Source organism: Phyllobates terribilis, unplaced genomic scaffold (genome assembly GCF_046119375.1).
Source record: "Phyllobates terribilis strain yellow unplaced genomic scaffold, ASM4611937v1 Scaffold_7__3_contigs__length_470593459, whole genome shotgun sequence".
Lineage (NCBI taxonomy): Eukaryota > Metazoa > Chordata > Amphibia > Anura > Dendrobatidae > Phyllobates > Phyllobates terribilis.
In genome coordinates, this window is record NW_027362767.1 from 169,830,038 (window position 1) to 169,843,947 (window position 13,910).

Below are 13,910 nucleotides of genomic sequence, written 5' to 3' on the forward strand. Positions count from 1 at the left end.
GATACTTTAAAGTATTGTTACCTTTGAAATAAATTATCTAAGTAATTTAAGTAAATTAAGTAAATACATAGCAGCTGGCACACCGTGCTTAAGGCTGTGTGCCCACGATGCGTTTTTTAAGCGTTTCCGCAGAGGAAAAAACGCTGCAGAAGCGCTTAAAAAACGCATGGTAAAAGGCCTGCCATGTTCCCCAATGATAATCCGCATGTGCTGTGCACATGCTACGAAAATTTCTGCTGCCGATTATCATTGCGGAAAAATCCGCAGCACTACCAATTATTTTGCAGAAGTGCTGCGTTTTCGCCGCCATTGACTTGCATTGGAATGCATGGATTCCGCATCACTGTATATGTAGATGCACATTCCACGCATTTCAATGTGCGGATGGCACCCAGGTCTAGAGAAGAGGAGTCTCTCCTCCGGACCCGGGTACCATAGAAACTGTGAAAAGAAGAATAAAATAAAAAATAAAGATTATATTTACCTTCTGATGGCCCCCGCTGCACTTGTCCTCCCTTGCCAGCAGCTCGCGGTGGACTGAAGGACCTGCGCTGACGTCATAGTCATGTGATGGCAGGTTCTTCAGTGCAGTGTACCGCGATCTGCCGGCAAGGGAGAACGGAGGGAAGCAAGACTCCGGGGGCCATCGGAAGGTAAGTATAGATTTATTTTTTTATTTTTAAACATTCTTTAAGGTCACAGTATATAAATCCATGCTGTTTGCATGGATTTATATAGTGTGACCAAGTTGACGAGCACTTTCCAAGTGATGCTAAAATCGCTTGGAAAGAGCTTGTCAACCCGCAGGAAGCATGTGGAAATGCATGTGAAGAACGCTTCACGTCCGCAAGTCCCTGGCAAGAAAAACGCATGTACAATCCGCATGCGTTTTTTCTGCCAGGGAGATGCGGAAACATTCAGGAAAAATACGGAGCATTTCTGCATCGTGGGCACATAGCCTAAGTCTATGGACAACTTTGAAAAATGATTTTTAGATATGTTATAGGCTAACCCTAACTTAAAGGGTTGTCAGGGACTTTAATATTGATGGCCTTTTCTTAGTCAAGAAAGGCATTCAGTCAAGGAGGCATACACCTTCCTTGCCTCCAACACTGGTAGTGAGGGAGAGGATTACAGCTTCCTTTATTTTTCCTCCTGCTCTTCATCCTCTTCCTCAAGTGATATATTAAACAGCCATGCAGAAGCCCCAGGACAGCAAATGAACCAGCGCCCACTGTCGGTGGCCCCCTTTGGACCTCACTCCTCTAAATTTGTCAGTCACAGATTCTTGATTTTGTGGCTCAATCAGGAATCCAATTTGACACTACAATTTTTGGCCCAAAACTCCACTTCATCATTTTCTTACTTGACTTCCATAGATGCAGTAGAAATTATGCAGTTTTAGCTCATCTGCATGGATGAGTCCCTAACACATTTGAAAAGGATGCTCAAATTCCAACAATACCAGCCCAGTAAGAGGACTAGGTACAGAATTAAACTCTTCAGGCTGTGTAAGAGTACCTCAGGGTACCCCACAAACTTAGGGTTTATGAAGGGAAGGACACCCGAATTCTACCCCCTCAATACTAGTGTTGAGCCACCCCCGTAGTGTTCGAGTTCGGTTCGGTTCGTCAAACACCCGTGTGTTCGTCGAACTGTTCGTCGAACACCTTCGAACACCGTTAAAACCAATGGCAGGCAAACAAAAACACATAGAAACACATAGAAAACACCTTCAAAGGTGTCCAAAAGCTGACAAACTGCTCAGAAGATACAACTAACACATGGAAAAGTGACAAGTACATATAGTCATGCGAAAAGAAAAGAGGTGGAGGAGTAAAAGGAGGGGGAGACACAGATATAGGCATGTCATGCCCTTCTAAAATCCAAAAAGTGAGAAGCCGACACGTTCAGTCCGCTCCTGCCCGTGCCACCTCCGTGTCGCCGGGTTTGTGCCATAGCCGCGGTGAACCCTGACGGCCAGCCCCCCTCTCCCAATACTGGTGCCTGTCCGCTGGTGGGTCGAGTGAGCCCCCCTGTGGTGGAGGCAGCTCTAAGCTTTTTAATTTCAATTGTCTCTCTAATTTGAATGAATACACTTTAAATCCATTTACAAGGATCTATTGGAGGGCAAGTCTCATGCCAGCAGCCGCGTAATTCCAGCTCCAGTAGCGTCCACTAAAGCTGCTGCAGTTAAAAAGCTTTTATAAGGATCGAGCTCGGCTGTCCACCGCAAGGCATCCTATTGCCAGTCCCAGCCCCTATGCCTTGGGGTGCCTCCTGATGTTCTTCACTGAGTATCCCGTGGTCCCGAAGCATTTCCTTTGAAAAAATTAAGTGTCCAAACTACAGGTGGTGTAGCTTGTTTAACAGCCGGGATAATCCGCTGACTAGCAGACACTGCTACTAGGCACAAAGTATTTCCTGGGCTAGATGCAGTTAAAAATTTGTAATTAGATACTCTCGTTGGATGCTGAGAAAGCATTCAATAGAGTCTCCTGGCATGCCATATATGATTCTCTTAAAAAGCTTGGGGTAGGGGTCTAGGGGACCCTTTTATAGTCAAAATCACGGCCCTGTATCACAATACGTCACCTAGGCTGAAGATAAATGGAACTGTAGCACCCTGAGGGCTCGGTTGCTACAGAGGTATTGCACCTCACCCAGAGGTGTGATATCGCACTCTAAGGTAAGGATGGAGAGTGGATCAGGACCCGACACCTGCATGCATTACACCACATTGACGTGGGGCAGGGCGACCAATATGCCTCTGAGATGGGCACGACAGTCCCTGTCCCTGGCTGGAGTGGGGGGAGGGAACACTGAGGAAGGGGAACCCTGTAATGCAGAAGCAGGGAGGAAGCAGTTCCTGAGTGCATTGAGAAGGGAGTATAAAAGGTGGGCACCATCTTAGTTCAGTGCAGAGAAGTCTGAGCAGAAGTGGCAGGGAGCAGGGGCTCTGCATGAGCTCTGCTCCGGAGGCGGGCCTAGTAACTGAGGCCCAGGCCTGGAAGAGGGAGAAGGAAGGAAGAGGAGCGGAGAAGGCTCCAGGAATGAGGAATGAAGGGATCCCAGGGGTGCGGACGGGCGAGTCGCCACCGCACGCCCGAATCCACCTGCGTGGAGGGGTCAGGCCAAAGGGGGAGACCGGTCCCCGAAACTAGTGGAGGCAGGAAACGACCCTCAGCTAGAAACCGGAGGCTGTGACATTTTATGTGGCGCAGCCCCTCGCTACATCCGCTAGGAAGGCACCACATAGGGTCAGGGAAACTGGCGCCAAGTTTACCAAGAGGAGGCCCGAGGCAGCCGGACAGAAGGGTTGGTAAGAAAGGCCAGACAAAGGACACACAAAGGGGGTCCTGTGAAGCGCTCCAAAGTTATCTGGGAGTTGTCTGAGCCCCTCACCTGGTGAGCACAGTACGACGTGGGCAGCTGTTACCTGCAGACGTGGTCTGGATAATAAGAACTGTGAGTAAAGGCCCTGGACTGCATCACTGACTCCGTGTCGTTACTGCTGCTGCCCTGCACCATCACCCCCATCCTCCGCATACACTGCCCTGAGGCTATACTCCTCCCGTGGGGAGTTATGCTACGCTCTGCTGCACCCACAACACCAGCCTCAGCGGTCTGCCCTGCAGCGGCGGTTCACTCTGACCGCAATCCACGGGTGGCGTAGTCGGACATTTAAACATCAAAACCACATAAATAGTTCCGCCACTGGTTTGACCACCCTGAGCCACGGAACCGGGTCGCCGCCACGAAGACTACAACCACCAGCATCCACCAAAAAGGGTCCGGCTCCAGGTGTCCCAAGGCCCAGGGGGTGCATCAGAACATTTTCATCACCTTTTACAATCACCAATGGGACAAGGCAGGGATGTCCTCTGTCCCCTCTCTTATACATCCTAGTGACGGAGCACCTGCTCTCATCAATTCGCCATAACCCCAATATTAGGTGGATTGAGGTGGGAAGCACCGAGTACAAGTGCTCTCCATTTGCTGATGATGTCCTAGTATATATCACTCAATCACATATATCCATCCATGCTGTTATGGCTGAAATAGATCACTTTGTTACATGGTCAAATTTTAAAATCAATGCAGCGAAGTCTGAGGCCCTCGATGTCTCCCTCCCCAAATACATATAGGATTCCATCCAGTCCAACTTTCCCTTTGCCTGGCCCTCACAGGGTATCAAATACTTAGGAATTCCTATTCATAGAGACCTCTCCCATCTATGTTATCTTAATTTTGGGCCCTTTATTGAACAACTCCATACAGACCACGGTTGGCAAGTTAGAACTGTAAGATTCACTACGTGAACCACTGGTGTTTTGTGGAAAAGCACATGTACACTGTGTTCCAAATTATTATGCAAAAAGTGTTTAGGAGTGATAAGGGAAGAATTTGTTTGTTTGTCAGTTAAACTCATTGATGGTGATGTGTGTCAGGGCTCTTTATATCACTGTAAGCAATTGCAGACACCTGTGCTAATTAGTTTGGCAGGTGTGTCCAATGAAAGGCAAGACTACTTAAGAAGGCTGTCTCACATTATTAAGCAGCCTACATTTTCTGCCAAAATGGGAAAGAAAAAGTATGTGTCGGCTGCTGAGAAGCAACAAATTGTGGAGTGTTTAGTTCAAGGCATGACTACAATCAACATTGTGCGATGATCAGGATGAAGTGTCTTGGCAATCAAGAAGTATGTAGCTGATTCACAGTACACACGTGTGCGTGCTGATAAGGGCAAATTGAGGACTCTTTCCTACAGGCAATTACGTCAGGTTAAAAGAGCAGCGGCAAAAAAGCCTTGTCATAGCAGCAGACAAGTTTTTGAAGCTGCTGGTGCCTCCAACTTCCCCCGAACAACAAGATGCAGGGTCCTTCAGAGGTTTGCAGCTGTGCATACGCCATCCTGTCGACCTCCTCTATCCACTTCACACAAGCAGAAACGGCTCCAGTGGGCCAAACATTACATGAAGACTGATTTCAAAACTGTTTTGTTCACGGATGAGTGCCGTGCAGCGCTCGATGGTCCAGATGGATGGAGTGGAGGATGGCTGGTTTATGGACACCCAACGCAAACACAGCTACAGTGCCAACAAGGAGGAGGTGGAGTAATGTTTTGGGCTGGAATCATGGGGAGAGAGATTGTCGGCCCCTTTAGGATCCCTGAAGGCGCTAAAGATGAACTCCATAATGTATGTGGATTTTCTCAAACAGCACTTCCTGCCATGGTTCAAGAAGAACCGTGTATTTCACAGCAAGATCATTTTTTTGCATGATAATGCACCATCTCATGCTGCACATAAAACATCTGCATCTCTGGCTGATATGGGCATAAAAGGGGACAAACTTATGGTGTGACCCCCATGCTCCCCTGACCTCTACCCCATTCAGAACCTCTGGAGCATCATCAAAAGGAGTGTCTATGATGGCGGGAGGCAGTTCACATCTAAGCAACAGCTCTGGGAGGGTATTCTGTCCTCATGCAAAACAATTGAAGCAGAAACCATCCAAAACCTGACAAATTCAATGGACGAGAGAGTTCAGAAGCTCCTTTCGAACAAGGGGTCCTATGTGAAAATGTAACATCACCTAGAATAAAGTTTTGAGTTGAAAACTGTTTGATTTCAGTTTCTAATAACCTGCTAATGCTTATAATTTCAAAAATGACCATTTTTTTGGTCTTTATTAAAATGAAAAGGTTGATCGAAAAGTTTGGGGTATCTAAGAGTGTGGCAACCCAGTAGTCATGATTACTTCGAATTCTGACAATATGAGGGTCATGTTGCAGGTAGTGCAGCAAGAAGGCACTTATGTGTCTTGCGCATCTCGGAGCCCCAAAATTATTTTCCGGGCTAGATGCAGCTAAAAATTATTATTAATTTTAAATCTGGTGGAGCTTAGTATAGATGGCCTAATAGGATCAGTGCTGCACACTGCTACAAAGCCCAAATTATTTTCCAGTCAAGATACAGATAAACATGATTAGTAATTTTAAATCTGGTGGAGCTTATTATAGATGGGCTAATAGAATCAGTGCTGCACACTGCTACAAAGCCCAAATTATTTTCCAGCCAAGATACAGATAAACATGATTAGTAATTTGAAAGCTTAAAACGGTTGGTAGGGTGATTTTAACCAATCATCAAGCTTTTACTCTCCCCAGGATGACACAGGGGTAGAAAAGTCGTTTCGGATCCATGATTTGTTCATCTTTATGAACGTGAGTCTGTCTACATTATCAGTGGAGAGCCGCGTGCGCTTATCTGTCAGCACACCACCAGCAGCGCTGAACACACGTTCAGACAGAACGCTGGCTGCAGGGCATGACAAGATCTCCAAGGCGTAAGTGGCTAGCTCCGGCCATTTATCCAGATTGGAAGCCCAAAAAGAGCAAGGGTCCAGTGGCACAGTCATGGCTTCAATATTTACTTGGAGATACTCCTGTACCATCGTCTCTAGGCGTTGACTATGTGTCAGACTTCTTGTCTCCTGTGGCCTTGCAAAGGATGGGCTAAAAAAGTGGTGAAATGATTCCGCAAAATTGATGTTACCAGCAGATACTGTGGTTCTGTTACGGTTTGAGTGCTGAACACTTGACGGTCCCACGGTTGGCAAGTTGGAACTGTGAGATTCACTACGTGCACCACTGGTGTTTTGTGGAAAAGCACATGTAAGATTCTGCAACAGTCTCTGCTGATACTCCTGCATGCGTGCATCCCTTTCTATGGCAGGAATAATTTCTGCAAATTTACTTTTGTACCGGGGATCTAACAGTGTGGCAACCCAGTAGTCAGGATTATTTCTAATTCTCACAATTCGAGGGTCATGTTGCAGGTAGTGCAGCAAGAAGGCACTCATGTGTGTTGCGCATCCAGGAGCACCAAGTCCCTGTTGTGTTGGTGGCGAGGTAACAATCATGCTTCCTTCCTCTGTCCTCTCCCCCCAACCTCGCACAACAGAAATGTGATCAAGGTCTCCCTCATCTGATGAGTCTTCCATCAGTTCGTCCTCCACTTCTTCCTGGGCTCCTGCACATTCCTCACTAGTTTGGATGCTACCATGCGCCCTGGTAAAACCAACTCCCCCACCCTCACATGCCTGCCGCCTTGGTTCTGCCCACCGTCTGGACCTTGCAGATGTTAGCCCTTCCGCATACAACTCCTCCTCCTCTACTTCCTCCACCTCCTCTTGTGCCACCACCTGACTCCGAATTCTATTTAACATGTGCTCCAGCATGTAAATCACCGGAATAGTCATGCTGATAATGGCATCGTCAGCACTAAACATCTTCGTCGCCATTTCAAAACTGTGCAGAAGGGTGCATAGGTCCCTGATCTGAGACCACACCTCTGGATCTCGTTGGCCCAGGCTATACGTCAGAACGTATTGCACCAGGGCTTGTCGGTGCTGCCACAGTCGCTGCAACATGTGCAGAGTTGAATTCCACCGGGTAGGCACATCGCATTTTAGCCGGTGAAGTGGCAGGCCCAACGACTTCTGTAGAGATGTAAGTCGCTGAGCTGCGGGATGCGAACGGCGGAAGTGAGCACACAGCGACCGTGCCCTCTGCAGAAGGCCATCTAGTCTGGGATAGTGGGCTAAAAATTGCTGGACAACCAGGTTCAACACGTGAGCCATACAAGGCACATGTGTGACATTGCCCCGGCGAAGGGCCGCACCCAGGTTTGCAGCATTGTCGCACACGGCCTTCCCTGGTTTCAGGTCCAGTGGAGACAACCATTCATGAAATTGGTTCTCCAGAGCTGACCACAACTCCTCAGCTGTGTGACTCACATTTCCCAGACATTTCAAAGTAAAAACCGCCTGATGACCTTGAGCCCTACTGCCAGCATAGTAAGGAGGTGTGCAGGATCCCTTCTGCGCAGTTAGAAAGCTTGTGGCATGACCAGACAGGCTTTGGGTGCAGGTGGAAGACCGAGAGGAGGTTGAGGAGGCAGAAGCAGTGGAGGAACTTTGACATAAAGAGGATTGACGCACAACTCGTGGGGACGGCAAGACTTGGACAGCAGCCCCTTGTCCTGCTGTCACCATAGTTACCCAGTGCCCAGTCAGCGACATGTAATGCCCTTGTCCATGCCTACTCGTCCAAGTGTCTGTGGTGAAATGCACCCTGTCACACACAGAGTTTCTCAAAGAAGCGGTGATGTTGTGTGCGACATGCTGGTGGAGTGCAGGCACACCTTTCTTTGAGAAGTAGTGCCGACTGGGCATCTGGTACTGGGGCACTGCGACGGACATAAGGTCTCAAAAATCCTCTGTGTCCACCAGGCGGAAAGGCAGCATTTCTGTAGCCAAGAGCTTGCAGATGGTGAAATTCAACCTCTTAGCTTTCTCATGGCTAGGAGGAAATGGTCTTTTACTTGTCCACCTCTGAGGGACCGAGGGCTGGCTATTGTGCTTAGACGGGGTTGATAAGGGTGTCCCCGGAAAACTGCCGGTCTGTGAGGAAGATGCAGGCGGACATGTTAGGTTGCCTTGATCCAAAGGTGGTGCTATCGATGTCGGACAGCGCTCAACACCAGCTGGTGTTACCACCTCCAAAAAAAATGATGACCTGCCAATCACGCTGGCTGTTGCGGGTAAAGAGGTGGCAGGTCTGCGCCCCAAAACAGGTGTGACTGCTGTCCCCCCAGTCACAGAGGATGAAGAGGCCGCGGATGCACAAGATATGGCAGACGGTGGCTGGTCCGGCCGGCTAGGCCGCATTGTAGCACACTGAGCTTCCCACTGCAACTTATGCTTCATGTCCATGTGCCGGTTCATGCATGAAGTACTCAAACTATGTACTTTTTGGCCTCTACTTAGCTTTTGCTGACAAATGTTACAGATAACACGAGTTGGGTCATCTTTATCGATCTGAAAAAATGCCCAGGCTATGCAAGGCTTAGCACCCATGCGACCTGAAGAGCCACCACGACTTGTGGTGAGAGGCAGAGTTGTGTTTGAGGATGCAGTTGTTGACGTGCTTCCAGTACTACGTCTCTGTCCAGGAAGGCGCAACCTGACCTCGTCATCACTAGCATCTTCCTCCACCTCCTCTGCTGACCTCATCTCTTAGCTGACTGTGGGTTGACAGTAAGTGGGATCTCCAACCTCATCATCATCACCCTGTGCGTTATCACACCCGTCGTCCTCAGAGCCAACCTGTTCCTGCCCTGACAAAAAACTAAAGTTGTCACTCCAATCAGGTATTTGAGTCTTATCATCGTCTTCCTCATTGTCTCCACCAACAGGAGTTACAGTTTGGGAATGAGGGTCTACATTATGGTCAGAACCTTCTGCGTCTGGTCCTGGATCCAACTCATAAAGAGTCTGGGCATCAGTGCAGATCATTTCCTCGTCTGGATTCACAGAAGCGCTGGAGTCGACCTCTGATTCCCAGGCTATAGTATGAGTAAACAGCTCTGCAGACTCAACCATCTGTTCTACCTCATACTCAGACGGGCAGCTGGAGATTTTGGAGCTGTAAGGAAGCAAGTGCGATTGGGGTGACACCTTTGAGGACTTGAGTATTTGTGATGTTGAAGTTGATGTGAAGGAGAGCCCACTTAAAGGAGCACTTGATATCCGTTGTAGCACCTGCTGTTTTTGTGCCTCATCTGGATTTTGTAGCGATTGGCGTGGCCGTAAGAAAGGGATCTTATCACATTGTCCGCTAAAAGAAGTAGACATTTTAGTTTGGCTGGAAGATGGTCTTTCTTCTGCAGATGTTACTGTTGCTTTAACACCTACTCCACGGACACAACCTTTTTTCCCCTTCCCAACACGCCTATTTCCCTTGCCACCAGCAGCAGGCCTTTTTCCGCTCATTTTGCTGGTTAACTAATTCACAACTCTGGAGTTGTTTGCAGAAAAAAACAATGCATGGGAACCGAGCAGAGCTGAGTGGCCAAACTGTGGTATTAGGCCAAAACTATTGGCTGGGTTAGATGCAGAAAAAAATTATATTGAATTTGCAACCTGATGGAGGTCAGTATAGATGGACAAATAGAACAAGTCCCACACACAGCTAGAAGCCCAAATATTTTTTCAGAGGTAGATGCAGAAAAAAATTGTATTCAGTTTGCAACCTGATGGAGGTCACTATAAATGGACTAATAGAACAAGTCCTACACACAGCTAGAAGCCCAAATATTTTTTCAGAGGTAGATGCAGAAAAAAATTATATTCAGTTTGCAACCTTATGGAGGTCAGTATAGATGGACTAATAGAACAAGTCCCACACACAGCTAGAAGCCCAAATATTTTTTCAGAGGTAGATGCAGAAAAAAAATATATTCAGTTTGCAACCTGATGGAGGTCAGTATAGATGGACTAATAGAGAAAGTCCCACACACTGCTAGAAGGCCAAATATTTTTTCAGAGCTAGATGCAGAAAAAAAAATATTTTGAATTTGCAACCTGATGGAGGTCAGTATAGGTGGACTAATAGAACAAGTCCCACACACTGCTAGAAGGCCAAATATTTTTTCAGAGCTAGATGCAGAAAAAATTTTTATTCAGTTTGCAACCTGATGGAGGTCAGTATAGATGGACTAATAGAACAAGTTCCACACACAGCTAGAAGCCCAAATATTTTTTCAGAGGTAGATGCAGAAAAAAATGATATTCAGTTTGCAACCTGATGGAGGTCTGTATAGATGGATTAATAGAACAAGTTCCACACACAGCTAGAAGCCCAATATTTTTTCAGAGGTAGATGCAGAAAAAAAATATATTCAGTTTGCAACCTGATGGAGGTCAGTATAGATGGACTAATAGAGAAAGTCCCACACACTGCTAGAAGGCCAAATATTTTTTCAGAGGTAGATGCAGATAAAAAATTATTTTGAATTTGCAACCTGATGGAGGTCAGTATAGATGGACTAATAGAGAAAGTCCCACACACCTCTAGAAAGCCAAATATTTTTTCAGAGCTAGATGCAGACAAAAAATTATTTTTAATTTGCAACCTGATGGAGGTCTGTATAGATGGACTAATAGAGAAAGTCCCACACACTGCTAGAAGGCCAAATATTTTTTCAGAGCTAGATGCAGACATAAATTATTTTTAATTTGCAACCTGATGGAGGTCAGTATAGATGGACTAATAGAGAAAGTCCCACACACTGCTAGAAGGCCAAATATTTTTTCAGAGCTAGATGCAGAAAAAAATTATATTCAGTTTGCAACCTGATGGAGGTCAGAATAGGTGGACTAATAGAACAAGTCCCACACACTGCTAGAAGGCCAAATATTTTTTCAGAGGTAGATGCAGATAAAAATGATATTCAGTTTGCAACCTGATGGAGGTCTGTATAGATGGATTAATAGAACAAGTCCCACACACAGCTAGAAGCCCAATATTTTTTCAGAGGTAGATGCAGAAAAAAAATATATTCAGTTTGCAACCTGATGGAGGTCAGTATAGATGGACTAATAGAGAAAGTCCCACACACTGCTAGAAGGCCAAATATTTTTTCAGAGGTAGATGCAGATAAAAATTATTTTTAATTTGCAGCCTGATGGAGGTCAGTATAGATGGACTAATAGAGAAAGTCCCACACACTGCTAGAAGGCCAAATATTTTTTCAGAGCTAGATGCAGACAAAAAATTATTTTGAATTTGCAACCTGATGGAGGTCAGTATAGATGGACTAATAGAGAAAGTCCCACACACTGCTAGAAGGCCAAATATTTTTTCAGAGCTAGATGCAGAAAAAAATTATATTCAGTTTGCAACCTGATGGAGGTCAGTATAGATGGACTAATAGAACAAGTCCCACACACTGCTAGAAGGCCAAATATTTTTTCAGAGGTAGATGCAGATAAAAATTATTTTTAATTTGCAGCCTGATGGAGGTCAGTATAGATGGACTAATAGAGAAAGTCCCACACACTGCTAGAAGGCCAAATATTTTTTCAGAGGTAGATGCAGATAAAAATTATTTTTAATTTGCAGCCTGATGGAGGTCAGTATAGATGGACTAATAGAGAAAGTCCCACACACTGCTAGAAGGCCAAATATTTTTTCAGAGCTAGATGCAGAAAAAAATTATATTCAGTTTGCAACCTGATGGAGGTCAGTATAGATGGACTAATAGAGAAAGTCCCACACACTGCTAGAAGGCCAAATATTTTTTCAGAGGTAGATGCAGATAAAAATTATTTTTAATTTGCAGCCTGATGGAGGTCAGTATAGATGGACTAATAGAGAAAGTCCCACACACTGCTAGAAGGCCAAATATTTTTTCAGAGGTAGATGCAGATAAAAATTATTTTTAATTTGCAGCCTGATGGAGGTCAGTATAGATGGACTAATAGAGAAAGTCCCACACACTGCTAGAAGGCCAAATATTTTTTCAGAGCTAGATGCAGAAAAAAATTATATTCAGTTTGCAACCTGATGGAGGTCAGTATAGATGGACTAATAGAACAAGTCCCACACACTGCTAGAAGGCCAAATATTTTTTCAGAGGTAGATGCAGATAAAAAATATTTTTAATTTGCAGCCTGATGGAGGTCAGTATAGATGGACTAATAGAGAAAGTCCCACACACTGCTAGAAGGCCAAATATTTTTTCAGAGCTAGATGCAGACAAAAAATTATTTTGAATTTGCAACCTGATGGAGGTCAGTATAGATGGACTAATAGAGAAAGTCCCACACACTGCTAGAAGGCCAAATATTTTTTCAGAGCTAGATGCAGACAAAAAATTATTTTTAATTTGCAACCTGATGGAGGTCAGTATAGATGGACTAATAGAGAAAGTCCCACACACTGCTAGAAGGCCAAATATTTTTTCAGAGCTAGATGCAGATATAAATTATTTTTAATTTGCAACCTGATGGAGGTCAGTATAGATGGACTAATAGAGAAAGTCCCACACACTGCTAGAAGGCCAAATATTTTTTCAGAGCTAGATGTAGAAAAAAATTATATTCAGTTTGCAACCTGATGGAGGTCAGTATAGATGGACTAATAGAACAAGTCCCACACACAGCTAGAAGGCCAAATATTTTTTCAGAGGTAGATGCAGATAAAAATGATTTTTAATTTGCAGCCTGATGGAGGTCAGTATAGATGGACTAATAGAGAAAGTCCCACACACTGCTAGAAGGCCAAATATTTTTTCAGAGCTAGATGCAGACAAAAAATTATTTTGAATTTGCAACCTGATGGAGGTCAGTATAGATGGACTAATAGAGAAAGTCCCACATACTGCTAGAATGCCAAATATTTTTTCAGAGCTAGATGCAGACAAAAAATTATTTTTAATTTGCAACCTGATGGAGGTCAGTATAGGTGGACTAATAGAGAAAGTCCCACACACTGCTAGAAGGCAAAATATTTTTTCAGAGCTAGATGCAGACAAAAAATTATTTTGAATTTGCAGCGTGATGGAGGTCAGTATAGATGGACTAATAGAACAAGTCCCACACACTGCTAGATGGCCAAATATTTTTTCAGAGCTAGATGCAGAAAAAAATTATATTCAGTTTGCAACCTGATGGAGGTCAGTATAGATGGACTAATAGAATGATGCTATGCCCAAAAGATTTTACTTCACTAGGTGAAGTAAAAAAATTGGTATTCTATACACAGGTGGTATATCTTGCAACACAGATAGGCTACTCCACTGACTAACACACTCTGCAATAGGCCAAAAAGGATTAGCTTTGCTAGATTCAGTCAAATGCTGTGAAAAAAACTTGCACAGCACTGGCACAGACCTACCTGGCAAAAACTGATAGGAACTGATGTAACCTAGTCCTGAAAAGGACTGCAATTACAATTAGTCTTTACTCCCACAATCTATCTATTTAAGAGCACAGACCTGCCTGATAAAAGTCGTAGGAAATGCTGTAACCTAGTCCTTAAAAGGACTGCAATCACAACT